The sequence below is a fragment of the Coturnix japonica genome, chromosome 1 (assembly GCF_001577835.2).
Source record: "Coturnix japonica isolate 7356 chromosome 1, Coturnix japonica 2.1, whole genome shotgun sequence".
NCBI classification, from domain to species: domain Eukaryota; kingdom Metazoa; phylum Chordata; class Aves; order Galliformes; family Phasianidae; genus Coturnix; species Coturnix japonica.
The window spans coordinates 35,496,702-35,523,726 of record NC_029516.1 but is presented as its reverse complement, the minus strand read 5'-3'; the positions used below and the strand labels follow the sequence as shown (position 1 = coordinate 35,523,726).

The 27,025-nt window shown below is 38.5% G+C and overlaps 1 protein-coding gene across 2 annotated transcripts in view; it reads right to left on the bottom strand.

The window, feature by feature from the left end:
* The window catches only part of SYT1 (synaptotagmin 1), a 331,345-nt gene extending 304,471 nt beyond the window's left edge, over positions 1–26,874 (bottom strand). Inside the window, exon 1 of one of the 2 annotated variants that reach the window (XM_015857161.2) lies at positions 26,575–26,874. The gene's annotated coding sequence lies outside the window, so the exon portion shown is untranslated. The remainder of the gene's footprint in view (positions 1–26,574) is intronic. The other variant, XM_015857142.2, reaches the window with a different exon arrangement.
* Between the last annotated feature and the right edge of the window lie 151 nt (positions 26,875–27,025).

The following is a 27,025-nucleotide window of genomic DNA, read 5'->3' as shown; positions in this document are numbered from 1 at the left end:
CAAAGGCATTAACTCCAGTTGTCAACTGCTGTATACTGAAGTAAAAGAAAGACTAGTGAACAGAAGAGACTACGAAGTAGTTGACAGACTACAGATAAGATGGTCTTCATATTGCTCCACACATTTGTGAACAGGTACTTGGGTTTATAAGAAACTGCATCGAGGAACACAACCTGAAGCTCCCTTGAAGGTTGAAAGTGTTTTGCACCAGGTAACCATGAGTTGCCACATGAGCTACACAAATGCCTGGATTGATTATATGGCCAGGATAAATTACAACATGAAACAATATGCAGAAACGTCAAATGAGTCTAAGTCAATCATGAGTCAAATGAATCTAAATGCACTGATGTAATCACTAATACATTATTAACCTCCCTAGGTTCTGTACTGAGAAAGACCTCCCAAAAGAAGAAAACTAGTCAAGATTCTTTACAGATGCAATAATACAGAGGAAGACTTCCAAGGATGTCAAGATGGCAAACTGGGATATTCTCAATGCAATACCAAAACAACTTTCCTTCCTTCAAGATAAGCATAAGTGCCAAATCACATGTTTTACCAGACAGGACTGAAAATAAAAGAATAAGCATACTCTCTTAAAAAGGGTTACATGCAGATTTACAACAAGAGAAAATTGTCTCTGTTCAAACACTTAATTCTGACTGCTTTTAGTTCAACTTGTCTAGAAGGTCACTACCTACCGCACATAGTAATACCAAAATGAAGGCTTGCAGCTTCCTGCCCCTTGGCCACACTGTCATGTTTCTTCCTTTGCATTGGCACTCACGCTCAGATGAGCATGTTATGAGCAAGTCCAGTGACCAGAGCTATCCAAAACAATTACTCTGCTTTCCTCTCCTGGATTCACTTTCTGTTGGCTCAGTTCCTTGAACTGACTTACCATCTGGTCATAAAAAAGAAAGTAATCAAATAAGAGGAGTCCAGACCACAAACTCTGGGGGAAGATGGAAAAGGGAAGTTGGAAGGGAGTGGTGTGCTATAGTTTGGCACTTCCTTACTCCAGCTGCAACATGGAGGATGACTTTTTCTGGGTACCATATCACACGAAAACTACCTGCATTCAGGTATGTGGAAATTGATTCTGCCACTGAACAAATGTATACTAATCCTACTATAATTGAGGGGAGTCGCTCCTTAAACATACATTTTTTTATACACATAATATTAATTTGTATATTCAGCATGACGTTTATTAACAATCAAACCAAATCACTTCTGTCTACAGGAGTTAAATACAGCTGACTTAATTCATATGCAAAAAAAGAGCATTCAGTATTATATCTGGATCTTCACTGGTTAAGACAATGAATTCCATAAATTTGGACCATTTAGTAAAGTACTTCCAATGACACTAAGTCAGAATGAAGTTATGAAAACAATGTTATAAATGTGTCTGGTTATTTTAAACACTCATTCATAAAACAGTAAGTACCTTCTTCAGAATATTTCTAAGAACTTCTAATGTTGGGAAAAGAAGAATTTATTAGTATAAGTATTTTAAAACCTCTTTAAATTAGGAGAAATCTTATGTATAAAGGGAATCCACATTGGTCATTTTTTAGCAGATTGATAGCATAATTTTCCATTTCTCTACTGTTCTCTGTCCTGCTTGCTGCCAACTTTCTTGAGGAAGGAGTTAAGCCAGCCTCTAACTGGGAGCTTTCTTTAGCTAACAGAAGATAAAGCAGGATTTAAAGACCATTTTCAGGTAGCTCTATAATACACTAAATGGTTCTTTGCTTGTTCAGCTAATTCTGCCAATTGATTGGCTATCTTAAAAGTATTTTGAAGATCAGAGCCTTAATCTAAAAAACAGAGAAAACAACCCTATATTTTGAAAAAAAACCAAGTAAATGCCACATTTTTTTCCAAATTATCATATTCTACAACTAATGAATGTTAATAGTTTTGTTTTTCTAAACACAGTTCAATTTTAAAATAATTTAAATTAGGTATCTTTCAATCAACATATACAGACGGGTCTTTCATGTGATAAGAAAAAAATAAAATAGGAATATCAGGAAAAAACAAAATGCTACACCTGATCTGAACACCACTTTTTCAGACCACATCAAATAATTCCTTTACTATCATTACTTAAAAAAACAGAACAGCCAATTCTAATACATCTTATTATTGTCAAGAGAACTGGATAACGCCTTAAAAATTGCGCATGATGCCTCTTTAAATTAGCAGATATAAAATTTATTTAGTATAGGAAAATTATTATGATAACTGGAGCATTAGACACAGTTTCTTAAGCAGTAACTCCATCTCTTAGGTTGTTTTATTAACCTGTAAGCACTAATAAATTTTATTTCTGCTGAGAATTCATTATTGAAAGTATAAACTTCTTTCTTCTTTAAAGGTCAACAAATTTATTTTCTCTGTTTATATAAGCTACCCACTGAAATTTCATTTGAGTTGTTGAATAGAGAGAAACGACACGAAGACTGCATCAATTCAGGAACCTGATGTTCTGGCTTATACAGCCACATATTCTAATAGCGTCAGACTCCAAAGTCTCGCTTCAGTTCCACATATTTACAGGAGTTGATTAAAGATAAATATACACAGATACCAAAATCTTATATAATACTCCTACAGCTGCACAGAATTCACATTCAAAGCAGTATGTTAATGCATTTAGTTGAGTATTTATGACCTATTTTGTTGGGTATGTTTTTACATATATAATTGGGTCATGTTCCACTAATATCATGCTTTCCTCTTCAACTCATTTTTATTCAGTTATTTTATCACATTTGAGCAGCTTCTGCTAATCCTATTCTCTGTCATATTTGGATTAGACCAGCACAGAACTTTAACATCATTTTAGCTTACAGATAGGATTTCTGACAACCCTAAAGACGTGGGTGGAAAGGCTGCAAAGTGAAATGGTTTTCTTCATGCACACCTATTAGTTACAGTACTAGGCTGCACTGAAAGACCTGCAAACAAAGCTCCATATTCAAGAATATTCTAAGAAAACCTTCAGTTCTTTTTATGATTAATATTTGTAATCCAACTATTAAATAATTCACAAAGTGTGCTTGCTTTCTCACTGCTAGGTGGGTCAGCACACCTGGAAGCAATAGCTATTTACACAATATGGATGAAAATATAGGAGATGCGTGCTAGGATTTATAAATCGTTTTCATGGTAACAGCTATTTTGCAAGTATCTCTGATCCACAGTTTACTCCTTAAGAAGCTGCCTTCCTAGATTTCTGTCTGTGAATCTTCTCTTTTTATAGTACTTTTAAAGCAAAAGTGATTAACTAATAGGCAAATTGGATCTTCAAATCAATGACACAATGAGGTCGCTAAGAGTTGTACATCCACCTGAAAAGAATATACCATGGTGAACGTTTCCTGCATACTCCACATTTGTGATAAATATAGGCAAATTATATGCAGGATCCCTTCTCCCCCTGACCTACATTAAAATAATGCTAAGGTTGCTAGGATAAGCACCCTAAAGTTAAGAAAAGACAGAATGGAGATCATTAGTACAAAGTTAATTCATACCCCTAGTACAATATAGTCTTTTTTTTTAAGGCTCTACTATTTTTCTCCATAGGATTCTGCTTCATTTATTGCCCAGGTTGCTCTAGGGATTAATTTGAGCTATAAAGTAAAGGAGACTGGCAGTAGAATTCCAGCTTCATTTCCTGCAGTAATGGGAAAATGTGTAGTAAATGAAGCAGATGAGTGCCTCTATCCCTTTCTTTCCATCACTCACTACCAGACCTATTCCCCTTTTCCTTGTTTCCCTGACTCACATTCTCTGCCTCCCGGTTGCAATGCCTTTGACCAGGCATTTCAACCAGCCAGCGCTGCCACAAAAACAAGACAGACTTCTTTCACACACTGTCTAGGCAGCTGAAGGGAAATCCTAAGATCTGAATAAAAAGTGACAGAATATTATATGGAAACTACCTAAGATATCTAAGCGAATACTACCTATTTTGGGGGGAGAGAACTATCCGATTCTGAGCATACTCCCCATGTGTTTCTTCGTATGCTTCGGCACAGAGTACATGGAGAGAGCTAACTGAATTCAGACTGCTGGACATTCTTATTAGAAATATTTCAAAGGTATAAATATGTAGATCTCTCTGAAAGTAATGCCTCCTATTTATTTCCATGGAAACTACGAATACAAAGAGCACAGTAAAGCTGCTTTGTAGAGCACATTCTGAGTTACAAAACACTGTTTTTCCTATACTGTCACCATCATTAGCCTTGCATTTTTGCCAGCTATGAATAAGAGCCTGCATGCTGCACTCAAACATTTGCATCAGAGGAGTTGACCCACTGTCACCCACTGCTGAAACACACCACCCACCACTTCACTGTGCTCACATCCACTGCTTGGTCTCCATAGATGATCAGCAAATGGCACCCATTGACATTCATTGACATTATTTTTCTCCTCCACACAGAAAAATTCAATGACACCACTTTTGCTTCATCTACACTTCCATGCCAGACTCCATTTTGTCAGACTGTCCATCTGCCATTTGTCACACTGCAACAAAATGTAACAAAAGATTGGTGGGAAGGTTCCATTTCTGCTGCCCTACCACCAACATCCACCTCTGACATAGCGGGCCAACATGCAAAATAGGAGGCATTACTTTCGGAGCTGCTAATGTATAATTAGTACTAGTAATAAAGTTATTTACATTAAAATCACCAATTACTATAATAACCATATTCATATTACAATACCTATTTCAACTTTTATTCAGCAAGGACTTCTGAACCAATAAATGCTAAGTAGTAGCTAGAGGCCAATGTCAGTTCCATACATGATCTCACCAAGATGAAAGGACAATTTTATTGACATAACTGCCTATAGAAGTAGATTAACCATTTAGGAATTGCTATTCAATATGGACCTACCATATCACAAAAATATATATATATATTTAAATATATATATATATATAATAAAATAATATATATATATATATATATATTTTCTTAATAAAGAGCTTTTTTTTTTTCTTTTCATTTTAATGGACAGATGTAATATCGAGCTTGTAAGGGTGTAGGTGACAACCACAGAAGCATGAAGTAATTATTGAACATTAGAATCACAAACAGATCGATATGCAATTGCAGGAGTTAACAGCATATATAGTAACTCCTATTAATTGAACTCAGTTTATCTGAAACTCTCATGTGACAAATTTTGGTAATAAACCTTATAGTCACATTCAGCTAGAACAGTAGGCAGAAATAGCAGCCAGCTGGATGGGAAAAAAAAAAAAAAAAAAAAAAGCACCAAACCAATTTGTTATTGTTTCCTTGCACTCAAATTTGGGTCTACCAACATCATGTGTCATTCCACCAAAAAATCCTGTTCTACATACATTTCTCAATTTCAAATTAGCAACTATCTCATTTAGTTGAAGTCTTTTTCCTGAAGCTCTTCAACTCCATGAACCATGATTATCTTACTCCTTGCTGTGCAATAGTTTCTCCAGTTTTCAAATAAGAACAGAAGCATTTTAAATAATTTTTAAAACAAAGTTTACTGACGGTTTCATATCTTATGTTTAATTCATTATTTTTAAATGCCTGTGACAGACAAGTAGCTAAAGAACTTGTGAAAATCACCTCCATTTTCTCCACAACGCTCCACACATGCTCTTACACACAGCCAACTTTTGGAAACTGAGAAATATTCATACTCAAAATTTGTGCTTCTTTGTGTCCTTTATTTATCTGTCTGTGTCCTTTTATACAATGCTTCATACCTCCCTCTTAGTTTTTCATATTTGTCTTCAATCACCTTTTTTAGCCTCCCTTTCCATTGTTTAACCAATACTTCCTCATTATCTTAAAAATAACTTCCAGTGTACAAGTTGGAAAACTCAATTTTCTTTATTAGACATGGTAACAGTGTATCTAATTCACAGTATCTAATTCATATTTTCTCAGGCCATTTCAAACAGCCTTCTTAGAAAGAATGATTCTTATGCCTCACTTCATATCACGAATTTGCAGGAGTTGGAATGAAACTTTGGAGATCACCAAACCTACTCCCAACTTCTGTGAAATTTTCATGGAAAGAAACTTTAGAGTAAACTCATAATGGGAAGAAAGAAACTGAGATAGGAAGTTAAAAGCATGCTTTTATTAGATAGAACCCTCTGGAAACTGACAGTCATATATCAAAGTATATCCAGGTTTCATAAAGCAAACGTTCTAATATGACCAATCCAAACAATTTTTCAACTTGCATCATACTGTACAAATCTCAGACACACTGAAGATGTTTATTTCTAGTGTGTGGTCTAGAGAGATTCATTAAATCTGGAGGGCTTAAGTAGCTCATAAAAACAAGACAGCAAAGATGCATATATCAAATATCTCAAATTACAAGTAACACAAGATCCAACATATGTCACCAGAACTAGAGACTGCTAAATTATGACATTCCACAATTTTCACTACTTTTATTTTGCATAGTATATCATAGACTTACACTGGCTAAAGCTTCCAAGCATTATTAAAATAAATGTAGGCTTTTAATGCACCTCTTTCTGAAGAGAAAACAGGGAATATATTGAAGTCAACCCTTCCTCGTTCACACTGTAGTTCTAAAAATTCACCTTAAATCCCAGTTCAATTTACTTCAGCCCTCTTCAGTAAGTTTCTGACAGCTCTCTTCTTTGGTCTATATGCAGAACCTGCTAAAGCTTACAGCTGCTTAGCTTCTGATGAGATTTAATCCTCCTTGCAGGAACAAACATGCACAACAGGTCCATTTTCCTTGCCTGGTATTCAGGACTTATTTTGGTCTTTTTAGAAAAATAGCCTTAAGTACACAAAGAATCTTTAATTCTTCATATGATCAGCTCAGAAACAAATGACAGTCCAGGAACATCATTCCTAATCTCCTTATCAAGGTGCTCAGCATCTGTGTTTTCCAATTAAACTCCACAGGCAACAGAATCTGTGAACACAGCAGAGCCATGTTAGTGTGCCAAAGTTAGTATTATTTGTATTACCCTGTTTGGAGCACCTGTACTAAGCATTTGCCAAAACATTCATCTGCATCCGGAAGTTACGCTAGAGCTAGGCTTTGAGCATTCACAGCATCTACCTGTAAGCAATATCTGTAATCCAAAAAACACGATCAGATGAAGAGGCAATAATCTCCTATTTCTATTTAAAAATCAGAGAAATAGCATGAATAGACAGTAGCTTATCAAAGTAAAAATAGATAAATGATTCTAAGAGACAGACTGAAAAGCCAAGTATCTTCATCACTCATCTTCTCCTGATTTGAAACAAGAAATCATCACGTAAGGAACATTCACTGCTGTCTTTTCCTTCCTCAAGGAGAAGAAAGGAAAAAGGTACTTTATGGTGTTTTTTTGTTTTTTAATTTGGTGGAAGGGATACACACAAATTTACATTCAGAAGAGGGCACAGGGCTATCAAAAAATCTTATCAAGTTGATGAGGACACGTCCAGGCAGCCTGAAGAGTTAGATGGTAGCACCAAGACAGAAGTCCCTCTTGACAACATTTTACTCTGAGAATTCGTATTCCAACTTTTACCTCGTTCTACAAGCAATTAAACTTGTAAATTTCATACTAGTTAATAAATGTCTAACAGGACTAAGTAACCTAAGCACAAAGTAAAACAAGTCAGCCTTCAACTGTTCAGATTTTTTACTATTTGTTTGGTTAAAAATAAATATCCTTATTAAAATTAGTTGTTAGGGACCAGAGTTTCATCACAGACTTTAAAAGAAAAACAAACAAACAAAACACACACACACACCAAAAAAAAAAAACAGCACCAAGAAACCCCATGCAACCCCATTGTCTTTTGTGGGGTTGATTTGTTCTTTAAATGTTTTCGTTGACCACTGAGGTATTCACTTACAGCTGTCCACTATTTTTGGAAATCATCACTTAAATCTTTTGGAACTGCCTTCTGAAGTATGATTGCTGCCACTAGGAACAACATCTGAAGACTTCTGTCTTCTCAGAACATGTGGGAAAAGAAGAACTCTTCCAAGACTACTACAAAAGTCCAAGAAGTATGTGTGCATCTGTGATTCTTCCCACCTGTTCCAAAGCTCTATCAAATAGCATCATTGAAACTACTCATCATTGAGGACAAGAGCTTCGAAATCTGTGTTTGAAAAAGAAATAAATGACAACAAATAACATTTACAGGCTTCCTGGATTTTTGGTGCTTGACATCAGCAGTGCAGGCATCAATCTGCATGTCTTGTAGCTATAGATCGTTTCATTAAAATAACATTTACTTACAAAAAAATATAATAAGAACAGTCCTAAAGCCTTTTCATCCTAGATTAGGCAATGCACCACTAACAAAGGTAGTGTGAAGAGAACAGTTATGGATTTTCACACTATCCTTAAGAATACAAAACAGCACTTGCACACTCACTGCATATTTACACTCACATCTTGAGGTCTGATTGTTTATAGAAATGTCATAATAAAAGATTTAGTTCTGATGAACTGGATAGGTGGTTTGCATACACAATACCTAAACAAATTATAGTGTAGCCACCTGTGACTTCAAATATATTCTCAAAATACCTTGACTATGAGACAGTTACTCAGCATCTCTGAGCACTCTCCTGCAAATAGGGAGCAACAGAACATGAAGGAAGGCATGGGCCTTCCAAAGAGATAAAAGAGATGCAAAGAGATGCCAAAGGCCAAAAATACCACGCTAAGCTAAAAGCATTATTGGCAGGCACATGCAAGCTGTGTGATGCCAAGTTATACCATACGTGGATGCAGTCATGTATGCACATTCATCTTGCCAGAAGTAACAAAATTATCATCAGAAAACATGTATCACAGTAATACACATGCAGTCAGAGAGAGAAAGCATAAGCAAAAGACATCTGCTTAGACTGCACATAATTTTTAGATATTTCTTTTTTAATGGCTGTTCTCTCTGGATCCCATTAAGTGACCATGTAAACCAGCAGAGTACTGAAACATACTCAACAGAAACACATTAGTAACATTTCTTGTCAGAAACAGCCTGTCTTCTCTTTGCTGCTTGAGGAGATTTACAAATGCATAACCAAAATATCAGATAAGAATCAATACCAAAATACCAGTTGGAGCATTTATTAGCCACAAGTATAAAGACAAAATTACATGAACATAACAAATACACATCCTTCTGGTCACAAAACACCATGGACATGTTTTTTATCTTTACTTAGTAGTTTTCTGTGATACTAATTCAGCAGATTTTTATTTATTTATTTATTTATTTTTTAATATCACTATGCATAAAGGATTCTTTCCCATCTACAACTAGATGAGTACATAAAAGTGCACACTAAAGTTTGGTCAGAGTAGAAAATATATATATTAGCACTGTCACACTGCTCTTAACTAATTTAATTTAATTTCCATCATTCAGTACTCAAAGCCAGCATTAGCATCACACATACACAAAATCTCTAACAGGGGCAAGAAGTCATAAAATTACCAAATCAAAGTTCTACATGCAAATTAAGTTTCCTTCATTCCTCTACATTCTTACTTTCAGTATAACTCATCACAAAACCTTTCATCATGAAAACTACCCTCAAGTAACATTTCTTTCTGAAAAGAAGTCAATGCAACATATTTGTTTTCACTGTTAAATTAAGAAAATTCTTGAAAAAAAGAACTCTTAGTAAATTCCATTCAACTTTCTTCCTTATGGTAAGAATTAATTAATCCTTTAAACTCACAAACACTGCATTCTCCTAGACCCATGACAGCCTGTTGATGTCTACTACAGGCAACGAAAAAAGAGCTCCAGCATCCATTCATCATTCTACAAGAGCTATTTAAAATGAGGACAATAAAGAATATTTTATTATAAGTCTTTTAATGAAAAAAAAAAAATCATCATTATCAGCTTAGACTGAACTACTTTTAGGATGGTTAAGTCAGGTGATAACGAGGGTGTACTAAATTTCATATACGTCTACTCAGTGTATAATAATGAGTTTGGTACCAGCCTGAGCAAGCTTTCTAAAAGCCACTACACTGTTTCAACAGTGTATGTTTGCCCTATTATTCCCTGTCCAGCAGGACAGGGCTGTAACACAGGATTGGGCTTTCAATCTAGCAACTTTTCTTCAGTCACATAAAAAACGTGTTCTAAGTACCTCCATCTCACAGCTCCTCTAATATGAAGAAAACTTGCCCTTCAGTCATGTGTGCATACAGCCTGATTTTAGCAGGATGCATGCCCAGCACATAGTGAAAACAAGGCACTTCTGAATGTGCTTCAAGCTGGGCACTGCTGACATAACCGGTCATTTACAAATTCAGACCTGCATAAACAGTAATAATAATTTAGCTAATCAGCTTTGCTGTTCACCCAAATACTTGGACAGGTATCTTTTATCAAGTATTACTTTCCATATATGCCTAAAATGAATGAGATTATTAAGCTTTTACAATGTCAACATCATTACATTCTTATTGTATCAAACTTCCCAGCATCTAGTGTAGTAAGTATCAAGCTGTTTATCACGGTACCATCTGCCCTGGATAACTCCTTTTTTTCCAGAGGAAAAAGAAAAAGAAAAAAAAAAAAAAAAAAAGGCTCTTCAGTAACAAAATAATCACAGTAGCACATTGACCACATCTTGAGTTTGGGCATATGTCCCAAGCATATCTATTCTGAGAGCAATGAAGCACAAACTAGAATTGAAAGGAATAATATGTCAGCATCTTCTACAATGGAAGCAGACTGCTGTGCAGTTCTCTCTTCTGTTCTTTATGGGGGAAAATAAACTTTGAATCTTTTACATGTTATACGATTACTACTGTATTGTATGATACTACTGGCATAAGAAAAGAAGATTCACTTCAAAAACAATTTAAGAAAGGAACAAAAAAATCCCCACAATCTACTGAAAATTGAAACAGCATCGTATTTAAAAAGTGGAAATACTGCTTGCAACAAGTTGCTATATTATTCTCAATTGTTGCAGTTTAAGCTTGCCATCACCTCAAAAAGCAAACAAACAAAAAACAACCAAAGCCAAATACCAGTTGTCAATTTTAAGGGATGTTACAGTAAAATTAGCTTAGAAGGTCAAAATAAGTAGAGAAAAGACAGTTAAAAAAAAAAAAAAAAAGAAAGAAAGAAACATCCTATTTGTGAGATACTTACACTTCTACTATATTTCTGTACTTTTCTGTTCAGTCATCCACGTAAAGTATTTAAAGACTTCACTCCCCAGTAAATATAGAAAACTCAAAATCAAATTACTCGCATAATTGACAGCTTGTATAATGCAGTTCATCACAGGCATGGAAAAGAGGAATTTAGAGGGTTATATTAGGTTCAACAACACTCAGAATTAAGAAATGACTTATCATTTTGACAAAGATTGACAAGTTCAAAGTATTCCATGTCATCAAGTGATTTCAGTAATGACTGATTTCCTGCCAATAAACAAAAGTAAATTCCTTTGCTTAAAAACTTTTATTCCAAAATGCTTTATTTTACTTAGTTTGGGCAGAGGTCTGAAAAGAGTATCAGCATTCAAAGTGTTTGGTTAATGTGACTAGTGCTTTTTGCATTGAACTTGTACTTGCTTTTGCAGCTATTTGATCTGAACTTGCACACTTTGACACAGCTATACTACATACAGCAAAGATAAACAATGTTTCCTTACAAGCAAAAGTTTCAGCACTAACACCAGAAAAATAATATCCAACAGATTTTAGCCAAATTCTTGCTGCAATAATGAACAGATAACTAAAACCACATTTTCAGAAAAACTCATTTATTAATAAACAATAATAAGAAGTACAAGGATTCACTAGAGTTGCTTATGCTAAAGCAGCAAGTATCTATTAGGGTGTAATAGAAGTTTGGGGAAAAAAAAAATCATGACCTTTTCATAGGTTATTTGAAATACTTCACCGAATTTTCTCAATCTCTGGTATACTTTTAAGAGCAGACATATCAATAACATGTCTTAGGAGATTCCCAGCTCAGATATGCCACGTTTCTCTTAAGAAAACAATTACATATTGTTATTGAAGCAGGATATCTTCACAGCAAAAATAATCCTTCACACAATAGTCATGTGATAGCAGTATCTCATGCTTTTACTTCAAAAGCTTTTTTTTTTTTCTTTTTTCTTGTTTAATAAATATGAGTACACTTTCACTAGTACGGTTTATCTTAACTTCAGAGGGATTTCCAGAGGCTCAGAGACTGACATGGACAACTGCCTTGCCATGGGGGACTTCAGCACTTATCCATCAGCCTCCACCACACTTTCCAGGAGAACAGAATTACTCAGAAAATTGGACTTCAATCATTGAAGAACAGCCAATTAAACTCCTGGATCACTGTTATAAGTCACCCTGGACAGTATCACCACATCTAGTCACATTGTCTGATGCATTAATGAGTTTTTTGTGATTGAGTACGTAACAGCTCTTTCACCCTTTCAGTATGTTTCACGCTATTCGTCTATTTACTTTTCAATGAGAGCTTACTGCTCTGTATTTCATTCTATTTCCCCACCCCTCACAATTTTAAAAGTGAGAGAAGATAAGGTATAATAGAACAAAATGCTCACTCAACTCAAACATAGGTAAAAAAAATAAAAATAAAAAAAAATAATCTGAGAATTTTTGGGCTTTCAGAGAAAAAAGTAAATGTTGCCTCAGTCCTCTGCAAATACAACATCATACCCTTAAACATAAGATACTGACTGTGTATTTCCACATAACATCTCCCTTCTGTAGGAAGGACTGTCATTAAAAGTGCCAAAAAAACACAATTACTTACGTACTGCACATGACACGTACATGATGTTACACTAAGATCTCTGCTCTGGCAGAAAAAATAATTACTCACTGAAACCAACACCTGGAACAATACATGCTTTGGTACTGTGGACACATTTAGCAACATGGATGAATTTAGTTCCATTCAAAAGGTGCTAGCTGGTTCCAGCTTTGCATTTCAGCTCTTGCAGCTGAATCTCCCTCCCACAGAAGGCTGCTGCTGTAGAGCCTGTGGGTGGGGAAATGAAAGCAGAGCTAATTGCTGCAGGAGGGGTCCATGCGCTGCCCTCCTGCAGCCACCTACCCAGCACCTCAGGCCCTGCTTGAGGAGAGGCCTGTCGCTGAACAGATTGGCCGCTGTGTGTCCCAATGTCACACGCATAGCCACCATCTGGAAACAAACAGCTCAATCATGAAAGAGAAAAGATAACAGGGAAAATTTGAGCTTGATCAAAAAATAGGAGATACTTGCTTATCTCCCTACTACTCCTGTTTTAAGCCACACTGAAGGTGCAGTCTTTATCTCTCTTTACAAGTATCCCTTTAACAACTGCATTAAAAGCATCACCACTTGAAAACAAAGTCAATTATGTGAGTTAAGGGCTAGTACACAGTTAATCTGATGTCTGCACCCCTGTAAGAGGAACCATGGACAGAGCAGGCACACAGTCCTGCATGCTTCACTGGAGATTGCTGCAAGGCTGGGGAGAGAGGCACATGGTCTGACATGCAACTAAGCTGAAGGCCACAGAGTCTCTCTCTCTCTCTCAGAATAATACTCAAGAGTAACAGTAGTTTCAGAAATCAACTTCTGCACACCATTTGAGATCAGATCACCCAGAACAGTCAGCTAACCACTTCATTAGGGCAGCTAATTGCCACCTAGCTAGGCCAATGTCACAGCAACTCCAGCAAGAGCCTGGGCCTGGCTGTACCCACAACAGCCACCAAGAGCTGGCCCAGCTACTCCCCAGCTTCAGGAGTCTACCTGTAATGAGACTGATTACTTTAAGGTAGCCTGACACTATTGAGATCCATGTTCCCAATGCTTTTCACAGAACCACGTAGTGTGATAGCCATTTTCAGTGAGCTTCGGCCACAGTGCCAGGGCACTTTTCCATCTCAGGCTGTGCTCAGCACTGACACCAGAGAGAGGGAGAGACCAGCACCTGTTCACAGGAGGCTCTTGGAAAAAACAGCAGGGAAAATACTGCAAAGTAAAATATCCAGATGGAAGACTGACCTGGGAACATATAGACACAATAAGACGTGAGGGCAAAGACTATTGCCCTCATTAAAAGGTGTTTTTATTTATTCACTACCCTACCTTTCTAACGAGTTTTCCTCTGCTACTAACAACTTCTGCATTATTTACACAATAGCCAAAGCATAATTGGCCTCTTTCACATGGGTGAATATCAACAGAGTGGGGAAAAGTAGGACAGGGAGAGAATGCACATAACTGACAGTTTCCACATTCATATAGAAAACTGTTGTACTCTGACAGCAAGAGACATTTTAGATCTACCGTTCTGTATTTATATATAGTTGATGTCTAGCTTATGAAAGGTTCATTTAGCTAAGAAAACATTGTTTTCCTTCTAATTCAAAGGAGAATAGAAATAAACATGACCAAAGATATCAACAAGACAACAATTCTGATGTGATGTAATTTTTCAGAGTATTGGATTTTTCTTTCTAGACCATTCAAATTTAACAGTTTTAGATCTAACATGAAGATAATTTCTATTATATGCAGTACTGTGAAATTAACAGTGATTTTCAAATTTGTAGGGAAAGAAATTGTGTAAGCCTAAAATATACGTCCTATTTTATTCTTCACATTGCCAGCTTCTGTTTTATATTAAGATAACAGAGCTTTTTCTGCTCTGCTTTTTCTTCATAGCACTTCATTAAAACAAATACTTTGCACCCCGAAGCTTTAACATCACAGTGCATTCCCTTGAAAAGAGATGCAATGCCATGAGTTTAAGGGGGTCAAATATTACCAGGATCATCTGAATAGATTTCTATGTAGAAATTACATACAGAATCTGTTTAAATAGATTCTGTACCTCAGTTCGGTCAAAACTGCAGCCTTAAGATATGTTAAGGGAGAAAGGAAAACAAGGAGGAATCAAGCTAGCCCCCAGAAACACATCTGATCCAGATGTGAGATGTAACACAGCTCTGAAGAGACAAAAACAAAACAAAACAAAAAAAAAAAAACCAAAAAAACACACACACAAAAACACACATGCTGTAGCAAGGACTGAGCTGATGCATGTAACATGTCTCCTTCCATGTAATCCCATTTCTACCAGTGCAGGCTGGATGAGACCCCTTTTAGCTCTCATAACTATGAGTAAACTAGTCCCAACACCTCCTCCGCAACTCAACAGACCTTTATGGCTTCACTGACAAGATGCCCATCTTACTATGGTGTTAACAGGTAGGAAAGCTTAATGACACATAAATAACGCTATTTGTGGATATAAAGTTCCTTTCCAGACAGCTCTGTGGATTCTGAAAACATTGATCTGCTATACTATACAGCAAAATAGCATGTAAGTTTTGCTCTGAATATTCTTTTTAAAATCTAGTCTCTAGCATTAAGTTGCTACACTACTGGGATTGGCATTTCTTTCCCCTCATGAATTGCAAACAGCAATACTAGAGACAGCAAAATAAATAGTTCAAACTGGATTTCAATTGGGAGCTTTCAAAATATACCCTTATTTTGGTCCAATTACTGTTCTGGTGTTTTGTTTTGTTTTTTAATTATTAATATTATTTGCAACTGTTAAAAGCAATTTTGAGTATTCATCATTTACTACTAGTTTTAAATATATCTAATTCTCCACAGACAGGATATAATCACCTAATTTTTAGAATGTCTAACATGGGCCATTTGAATCCTGAATGATATCCCTAAGACCTTGGTAGGGAGCATGGGGCAAGGCTGAAAACTGTACTCACATTTCCTAAATACAAGTTAAATAACACTAGTCACAATTGCATCTTATCTAGTCATCCACATATTCTTTATACAGGAAAAGATCAGATACCTCCAGAGAGCAGTCTATCTCACAGTAATATAAATGCCCAAATTTGGTCAAATGTATCACCTTCTGAGGGTATTTAAAGTCTCAGTCTCCCTCTGCAAAACAGCATTTAAATTTCACCACATCAACAGGATATGTATAAAACTTGTGCTACTTGTGCTCCAAGGTAATATTAACTATTATATTAAAAATATGTCTGACACACTCAGATAAGTATTTATTTACAAGAAGGCAAAGCTGAGATCTTTACCTCAAACCTTCAGCGCTATCTTTAGGACAATCTATTCAGGGTTTTGGCTTTCAGTCTGTTCCACCAATTCAGAAACGCCATACATCAGACTGATTAGTTCTTCCTCCTGTAACAACAATCTCACTGAAAGAGGGAACACAGACGCCCAAAAATTGCATCCATCTCCAGACAGAGGAACTGGCTCTTGTATTGGAGAAGCTGATGTAGCAGAACTTTGCTCTATTTAGTTTGTTTGCTGTTTTCATTTACCTTCTTTATGCCACTTAAATTCCCTCCTGTCCACACAAAATTCAGTTCCTTTGTACCATCACTCCTGCAAGTAATTCAAATCTCAGTTGTGAACATGGCATTACTCATAAAACAGCTTTCATTATGAGCAAGCCAAACAGTTTACCCAGTTTTCAGCTGGAAAGTGGCAAATCAGATTACTGGACTACAGGGAATTTCCCATTCCTCCCCTCCTCCCTCATTTAATACTTATAGATAAGCAAGTTTTTTTCAGGATGAGAAAAAAAGAGGTTGTAAAGAATAATTCAGCTTAGTTTCTAATGAAAACTCCAAACTGAGGGCCTGAGTACCCCAGTTTGAACAGCACAGGCTATATGACCAGCAAAGTATAGTAATCACAACTAGCCAAATACCTAGCAGATATATTCACTATTTAATGTATGAAACTTCTCTGATACAATTAAAATCCCCCCAAAGAGGACGGCCGATATGATAAAAGCAATGAATTGTTTGTTCAGCTCTAGGGACCTTAAACAATGTTACTTTTTTTCTACATTTTGACTAATGATTATTTGTTTTGCCCAACAGGCCACATCTTCAGTCAAAGATCTGGATCCTATTATGTCGGGCACAGTATAAATACATTACAAACTATGTCAGGCCCTGTTCTAAAGAGACTGCAAAAGCAAACACTGCTTTTTGCAAACATGGAGCAATTCCTGATGAAACAGCTGTCACTGGTTACAGACCACATTTGGAATTCACAATGTTAGGAGAGGATTTGGAGAGGTGAGCCATTACTCCTTGTGCTTTTTATTTATTCCTTAAAAGAAACAAACAAAAAAAAAAAATAAATCAACCTACTGTACATTAGGATGTTTGCAAACAAAATAAATAATAATAATAATACTAAAGTGCCCCTTTTGATTTTTCCTACACATCAAGGCAAGAAAGTAACCTACAAAACCAGAATAGATTTAAAAGCCTAAATAGCTATTTTAAGTGACAATGACAATAAGTGACCTTTTATGGAATATTCCAACTCACATGTAAGAGATTTGGGAAAAAAAAGCAAAACTAATAATATTTAGGAATTTAATTCAACCCACCTAATGAAATGAAATAAGATTTTAAAAGAAAAAGCCCTGGTCTAAGCCAGCCAGAACTGGATGCAAAGCCCTACAGCAAGTCTGATAGGAAAAAAAACACAAAAAACAATGTGGCCTAAAGGACTTGCTTCAGTGTGCCCGTAGTAGACTAGCTCTGTGTACCTCACCTAGGGGGAAAAGAACTAAATGTGTTTGCTACACTGCTGCAACTGCTTACTCTTGCTTACGCTTTGACCATATGCACATATGCAAGCATGCCGGCCATAATAAACTGCATATCTTTGACCAAGCTAAGCACTTGCTATATCTAACTATGGGCCTGTGTCCACCTTTGCAATATTCTTCCAACTTCACACTTTCACCTACTGAAAACTTCTGAAGCCAACACACTGAAAATGTTGCTGAGAGTCTGTTGTTCCTGCCCACCTCCCAACTCCTCCAAAACTAATTACTTATCTTCATCACAGGAAAGGTCACAAAACCAAGTGGGAGAAAGCCATAACACCACTGACTAAGGAATGCCAGGTGATGATTTTTTCCAGCAAATAAATTAACTTTATTCTCTGAAATCATTTAACATCTCTTCATCTGTTTTGAGATGAGTAGTTGAACATCTGAGCCATTCCTACGAGCCAAATTTCAACTCAAAGCAAAATTAAATACTCCCAATATCATCCTGATACAAAGTGCAAATTCCAAAGCCATAGCTAGAGTAACACTGACCAACAGAACTGTACTAATTATTTTTCCTTTCTTCTCTATGTAATACACACATTTTGAAATCCTGTTAAAAGGTACAAAACCTATCTGGAGAGGTAGAAGTAAGTTTTGGCTTCAGCAATACTTTGAATTCTTCAGTAACAAACAGTGTAGAAAGTCTCTACCATGCCTGCAGAAGACTGATCCACCACTTACAATGAACATTTAGCTGGGTGTTTGTATGGGAAATTGGTAATCACAGCCTGAACCTCTGATTAATCAGCTGAGGCAAGTGTCGAGTCAGCTGTGGGAGCACAAGTGAGAGTAATTCAGCTGTGCTCCCGGAAGGGGTGGAGCTTGACCCTACCTCCTCTAGACCTCATTTAAGGGCTGACCACCACTAAGGCAGCATCTCTCTTGGAGATAGCCTCAGCATTTCCCAGTGAAGTTGTCCATATTGGTGAGTTTTTCCTTATAAATAATCTTTTGAATGTCTGTTCTCATCTTTGTATCAAATTATCAGCCAGTGTACAATTTGCAAAGCCAATGATTGCATATCAAATATTAAGTCCAAGCTTTTATAAAAGCAGATGTATACTTGGAAAGTGACAAACAAACAAAATATCTATAGCCTATGGCTTAAAGTGCTTTTTGTCCCAAATGATGTTACTTGAAGTTTCCAGTTTATCCACTTTCTCATTCAGTTGAGAGTGCTCATAAAAATTAATACAGAAAACAACCTTACAGTCCTATTTTGTAGGACAGAAGTAAATACACAAGATAAGAGTGCTGAAGGACTAACACAACTACAGCATTTCATGAAACAGGAATTGGCCTCTGTCAAGGTCAAATGAGAATTCTCCTGTTGTTTCTCTGCTCTAACTAGCAGCTGAACACGCTCAGAAAGCTTGATGTAAGAAAGCTGAATCCTAAGAGTTAATGCAAAGCAACTCCTTGCTATTAGGTATATAAAGTACTTAAGTGGAAAACTATGGAAAAAATAAAACGACACCCATTGGCAGACTTCAGATGAAGAGATATTAATAAATCCCAGAGTAATCAAATACATATTAATTAAACACTTAGGTTGCTACACACACACAAAAGCACACTTTAATGTCAGGATGTGGAAGTCCTATAATTCAACCATTTTTTTCCATCTATAGTTAAGAATGCATTTATCTTGTATCTGGCAAATCAAATCACTTCTGTGAGGACACTCCAAATGCTAACTTTGTCAGTCACTTTGGTAAGACTGCATTCTTCTCATAAAGGTCACCTGTTTAGGCAATTGGTACCAACAGGTGGAAATAAGACAGGGAAGACTGCAGTCTACAGAAAGTTACCCACACCACAGTGTAAGGCAGCATGCACCACACAGAGCACTCTGGCTCAGATGCCAGGCACGAGGGCTGTCACCTGCAAAGCTAGCTCCAGAGTAGGCTTGGCAAAATGCAGTCCTTCAGGCAGCACTGTTATTTCAGGCATCTGCAAATAAAGTACTGTTACACAGGTCTGGACCAAACTGATGAGATGTAGGATATTGGTCCTCCCACACTTGAAAGAACAAAAAATATTTTCCTTCTAAAGAGATTTTCTGTTATTAAATATAGTATTTGGGGGCATGAATGAGGAAGAAGATTAATTACTGCTCTATTTATTTCAGTGGTTTTAAAGTCAGATCTCAAAGAACAAAGCCACCTAGATACATATACAGAAATTTCTCCTAAGGTGGAACAAAATAGGATTACAAAACACAAGGACTGCTTAAGAGAAGCTTAGACAGTGTATCTCCATACTACAAAAGTAATGTCACAATACCGTCTACCAAAAAAAAAAAAAAATATATATATATATATATATATATTTCTAATATTTAATATAATATTTATATATATATATATATATATATATATAATCCAAGAGACTCAACAGGAGTTAATGGCAGCAAGTTCAGCAGGTCAGCAAATCCATGGTCTCAGTGCCAGCTCACAATCTAGCCCGTTCTCACAGATTAACACAAAAACAATGTCACTTCTTCCATCAGTTTCAATTTCAGAACTGTGATGGGCTAATGGTTGGACGAGATGACCCTAGTGATCTTTTCCAACATTAATGAATCTATTCTATGATTGCAACTAAAACTTGTACTAAGTGTAGTTAAAAAGAGACAAAAGACCAATCTAGCGATTTCAAATAACAAAACATATATTCTCAGTAAGCTGCTCCATGTACTTACTATTCTAGTAAATAAAAGCTGGTATCTCCTAGTCTGAATTCCTTCAGCTTACAAGCCCAGCCAGGCTGCCACATGACACACTATATTATTACTTCTAATGGTGCTTTCGCTATGCAGGAATCAAGGAAGGTCTTGGTGCATTCTCTTTTCCAAAGAAAATGCAAAGCTTACTGGACTCCCATTAAGGTGCATGTTTGGCATATCTCAAAACATTATTGGATCTCTTCTCTTAACTAATTCTAGTTGACTAGCATCACCTTCAACATCAGGCATCTTCTCTACTTTCAACAACTGTGAGTGTTTATGGCTAAATATGGCTTCTCGGTTCTTTAAAGACAGTGACAGGTGCTGTCCCCTGGATGTAACCCCTAAGTCTTCCCACAAAGTGCCTCCCAATAACTTTTTTTAAACAAGTAGGGAAAAATACTACAGCTGACTTTGTTGAGATATACACTGAGATGTAGTAGGATGAGAAACCGAGTACAGTCTATCATGGCACTTTCTCTAATTTTAGCCTCATGAATATGGATTCTGTATCTTATTCCAGATCATTGTTAAAGATAATGAATAGAGTCAGCATAATGGAGATGGTGATTCCTCATTGCCATAGAATGCCCTGAAAGTTATGTCTCCTATTTATTCCCATGGAAACTCTAACATGTGAAAAGCACTAGAACACCATTTGACACAGCAAGTCCTCAGCTACAAAATGCTATTTGTCAACATAGCCACCATCATTAGCTGGGCATTTTTGCCAGCAATGAGAAAGTGTCTCCATGCCAATCTTGAAGAAATCTGCATGGCCACCTAGATCATGGCTTGTCTTCCACATTGCTGCTGCCACTGCTGAAACACATCACCCACTGCCCCTCTGTGCTCTATTTGATCCACTATTTGTTCTTCATCCACTGTTTGGTCTCCAAAAACATTCAGCAAGTATTGATGGTGTCAATAAGTGCTATCTTTTCCACATGGAGGAATTCAGTGCCACACATTTGCTTCACCTGCACTTCCGCATCAGACACTGTTGTCAGACTGCCCCTCTGCTGCCACCTGTCACACACCAACAAAGAATAATGGAATACTGGTGAGAAGGTTCAACCTCTACTGTCATACCACTAACAGCAACCTCTAATGTTGTGGGTCAACATAATGAAATAGGAGGCATTACTTTTGGAGCAGGCTTTATGTATTTCATCTGCATTTAATCAAGGGGGAAAAAAAAGTCACCTGTTCACATGGACAACCATTCCTTTCTACAATACTATTTCTTTACTTGAACATTAGCCTAAGCTAAATCTTATGTCTTTTTAATGTCAAAACACAAAACTTGCAACTTCAACACCAAAACTTTGTTCTGAATTTTTTAAATGAAAATTGATTTCCTTTTAAGCAGTGTGGATTGGGATGTGATATGCTAGCAACCTTCAGCCTTCAAATATTTGCCAACAAATCGCATCCTCTACAATACTGGTTTAGAATGACACTGAAGGATTTCAAGTTACAGCGTTATGCCTCTTAAGGGAAAGTAACTGTAATTGCCACACAAGCTCTTAAGATTTTTCTCTCATTTCCAACATTTTATGATAAAATCGAGTAGAAATTATAATCTCAGCAACTTTGGAAGGAAATAATAATATATAAATAGAAGAAAACACATGTAATAAGCAGTAATTAAACATTCAAAGTAAAAAAGTTATATTTAATGTCCACCTGTCAGTGATGTACACACATTTTCTAGGCAGTGCATCACTACCAGAAAGTATCCTGAACCAAGTAAACCATTTCACATGGAGCCCTTGTTTCCCCAGTGCCTTCCACAAATGCACTCCAATTGCTCCAGCTGTCGTGTCTCCATGGCTATTCAAATACCAGGAAATGAGGCAGCTTGCTGGCAGTCTTATGTCTCAAAGCCATGTTGGGTGATGCTTACCAACTTCCCCATATTGCAACTGCTGCACCGATTTTCAACAACACATGGGAACTCAATATCCTTCAGATAAAAGGCATGAAACAGAACTTGCAAATAGGCTTATAACCAGCTTCATTAAAGCATCACTGAGGAGCTCTGAGGCACATATTCTCCTGTATTTGAGGCACTATACTACCTAGTTACAATAACCTTGGCTACTTTATTCACTTAAGATACATTTTGGTATTCCCATAACACCTGACAAACTTATAGGCAGAATTATTAAATACCCACATTGGTTTTTGCTACTTCTAAATACAGTTCACTTTGCTGAAACATTGTATTAGCATAATTACCCAGAGTTACTGAAAACCAGCTAGTTTGGATAACTTTTGGTAACACTGTCTCATATTTGTATGGTCTTCCATTTCTAAATAAAGGTATAAGTAGCACATCAGACAGTAATGCTGCACTGGAGGCATTCTGGATTCATTTAGTGTTCTGACACATCTCTACCAGCATCTTCAGGGAAGGCTGGAAAAGAAGGTGACATCTTGAGTTGGCAAATCTCTCGAAATTTAGAAGATGGCAACATCACTCCTTCTAGGATGGAAAAGTGTTCAGTGCCCACAATTCTGAGAAAATACATTCAGATCAGTAACAATAAGAACACCGATTAAGAAAAATTGTTGGCTTCCTCCCAAGTACTTATAGTACATGGAAGAACATTCTGATTGGGCAGCTGTCAAAAGCAGCGCTAGGAGTTGCCCTATTGCAGCTAATCCCTTGCTTTTGGTCATTATGTCTCAAAAAAAAAAAATTATTTTGCATAACATTTTAAACCAGAAGCCTTTTTCCACACTTTGCTTGTACAAAGCATTTGCCTGCTCTGCACACCTTCTAACTAACATCACCTGTAGCTGCTCGTATCCTCTCACCAAAAGGAATCATGAAGAGATGCTGTCTGTTGTCCTCCCTCTAATCCACCTGCTTTGGTATCTGGTATTTTGCAAGAGGTACAGCAGCATAACCAGCATTTCCTAAACCCCCTCTTACCAGTGTATTAGGGAGGAGTAAAGCCTACTCCAGCAACGACGACATTTGTACATAAAGATCCTGAAAATATTTGTTAACATAATGCTTTGTTTATTCAGCCTGGAAAATGCTTTTATTTTAACCTCAAGTATCTTTAGTAAATGTCAGTGGTAAACACAAAGACATTGCTGGTTAACAAGCCTCCCTTATGTGGGTTTCCTAATTAAGCTACTTCTTAGATACAGAGTAATGTTTGAAACAAGCATTCTATAGAGAGCCAAAGGAAAACAGATGATCACGTATTTCTTCATGGAGTGGTACATGTGTATGGGCACCAGAAGCAGAGGAAAAGAGCTCCTGGGATCAGCTCATAACAACTCCTCCACGCTTTCATTCTAGAACGCACAGAAACATCATCTTGTTCTTGACAACAGCACTGCAAACTCCAACACCTCTCCTGCAGCACGTAATACGGGGCTGCATACGCTTTTAATGTGGAACTCCCTACCCAGTAAGGATTTCTGTGTATTTCAATGTGTGTCTAAACACAAAGCCACATTTGTTTATACAAATATCTTTAAAAAAATCAAAATCAGATCACTGAATGGGCAAGAAATACTGCGATATGCTTAATTTCAGTTTCATCTTCATGTCAGGATACATCAATTAACTGAGTTCTGTACAGCTGAGTGGCTTAAGAACTTCTGCCAAGACCCTGAGCTATGACTTCTTTTAAGTCTAACAGCCAACCCTGCCAAAAGACCATAAAAATTGATTTTGTGTTTCCGGTCTCTCCACGCCAGCTGGAAAAGTATAGATTTTTTTTTTCCTCCAAGGTTTCTGACAAACAGAACCTTTCCTTATCTCACACCTTCTACCCTACTGAACATTTCCCAGGTTCTTACAGCTGATCCAAGTTATGATTAAGGTAGAAGAAAGTTACAGATTGTTGCACCGAACACTGTTTCTCCCATTCAGTCATTCTGAAAAGGCTCCAGGTCTGCCACCATCACAGGGAGCACTGTGCCCCACTCGCATGGCTGTGGCACGCACTCAGCAAATGGTGACTTTCACATGTGTTCTGGGGAAGTGTTAGAATGGCATCCTCAGTCTATGAGCTACCTCTTTAAATTCCAGAATCAACCCTCAGAATGGATTTAGCATCTTTGGCATCAAACATTAATAAGGCACACTTAGGCACTCTTAATGTGAAGGAAAATTGGGCTCGTATGAAATGGCTACACTGGAACATTTCATGCTTTTGCAAGTGCGGGAGTATGATTATTTCCTACAGTATGTCATTATCTTCTGCCCTGTGGTTCTCTTTTTTAAATTATCTCTTCTCACTCAAGCTGCCTACGCTATGTTTTTAAGCTATGTAGTTTTCAATTTATGAATTGCATGCATGCAAATTTTGAGCAACTATAATATGGTCTATTACTGAGCTTCTGGTAAAGTATATTCCCCTCGGACACTGCTAATGGAACTGCAATTCCAGATGCTTGTAAGAAATATATATATTTAATATATTATAGATTTGACTCTCAAGACATAAAATCAGGTCATTTGTTTCCAAGAAATAAACAAGGAGTGAGAAAGCACTATTCCAGACACACGTGGAATTGCCTCACACTTTTTCCGAGCAGGTTTATTTAAGCATGGCAGATGTCAGTTCACATATCCACAGAGCAAGTGACTTCACTGGCCACTTGTCCTCTTGCCCCAAAGCTCCCCCATCCCAGGGCCATCCTACAACTCTCACCCCACTCTGGACACCCACCCACCAGGGAAAGGACCCCTGTCGGAGCCACAACCATCATCTCACTCTTCTCAGAAACAACGAGGCACATCGAAGCAGTTTAAACAGCAGCAATAGATTAGCGCAGCAATCAAAGCACTGCTTCAAGGATCAGCACTGCCGGTTATGATCCATAGTCTGACCATGGTCTACAACATGTATGCGCATGCAGAATGATGGTGTTCTGAACAAAGGTCAGCTTGGTATTTCAATGAGTGAAATACTATTGAATTTCAGCGTTTTGCATGGAGTTTACAAGGTCATAAACACAGAGCTCCCTCTTTTTCACTTGCAAATGGCTGTTCAATAAGGGAAATAAGAGCTGACATCCCCCTGACAATCAAAAGAAATGATTTCTTTGGATGCCAACATCTGTCTCCAGATTGCGGCCAAGTGCTTTCTGTGCTCATTTAGGACTCCGCATGGAAAGCTTTTCAGTTACATTTACCTAGAGATTTCCCTCCACCACTTCCCATCTGACAGAAATCACTCAGCTGGGTCTGATGAATAATAGCAAAAGGCAGCTTGTATCAGAGATGATTGAATTACAGATTGTTGGAAGTGCCATAAAGCCTCATTCCGATGACTACATTTAATTTACTTACTATACTGACTACCAGGAGCTGGCAGTCGGTTGATATCTTCATTTCGGAAGACTTGAAACAAAAGAAATATTAACATTCCTCTCCACTTGCTGACTACTCTACCTAGAGGAGTTTGATAAGCCAAATTAACTTTTAAACAGAGCACGGATTCCGCACCCAGACCGCGGGAGCGCACAAGGCGGACCAGAAGATATGAGAAATCAAAGCCAGCGTTATGCATAAAGGAGGGAAACAGCATCCGACAAACCAACGTGAAATCGCACGGGGGGGGGGGGAATGAATTAGCTTAAGTAATGGAGGCTTTAAATAAATTGAAAAAAAATAAATAAGCGGGTAGGCGAACAGCAACGGAGGGGAGGTCGCTGAAAGCACACACGGCCGTGCCCCGGGCCGCGCCCCGCTGCTGCCGGACAGGGCGCGGAGCCCCGGGCGAGGGCACGGCGGCGACAACGGCAGTTCCGACTTGGCTCCGCCAGCCTGACCCGAGCCGCGGGGCAACGGGCGCTCGGCGGCGGTGCGGGAGGCGACGACGGGGAAAGGAGAGGATGAAGAGGAGGAAGAAGAGGGGAGGGGGGTGGGGGGACGGGCGTGGGCGCCCCTTTGTGCGAGCCGCCCCCTCCCCCCGCGGGGAGCCCCCGCCCCCCGGCAGCGGAGCGGCCCCCGGGCGGCCGCCCCCGGAGCATGTGCCGCCGCCGCCGCCCCGCCCGCACCGCGGCCCCCAGCTCGAGGCGCCGCCGCGCGGGCGGGCGGCCCCGGGGCGCTGCCTCCTTACCTGGCAACCGGGGCGGGCGCCGCCGGCGCGTCCTTCAGCGCTCTGCCCGGGCCCCTCCCGGGGCGAGGCTGCGGCGCGGAGCGGAGCGGGGTGCGCGGCGGACCTCCCCCGCGCGCGGCTCTTCTGCTCGGCCCCCCGCGCTCAGCGAACGCTAAGTTTCGAGGACGGCCGCCGGCGGGCAGGGCAGGGCGAGGCAAAACGAAGCCGGTGGGGAGGCGGAGGCGGCACGGGGGATGCGCGGCGCCGGGAGCGCCGCCACACTGCAGCGTCTCCAGGAATCCCTCCCGCGAGAGGCAGCCCATCACCCCCGGCCCGCCGCCCTCATTGGCTGCGGGGCGGGGAGACGGCCACCGCCAACCAATAGCCCCGCGCCCATCATGGGTGGAGCCGCCGCTCCGGCCTCGCCCATCCCGCGGCCGCGCGGTCCCCGACCGCCCCGTCGGGCGGGGCC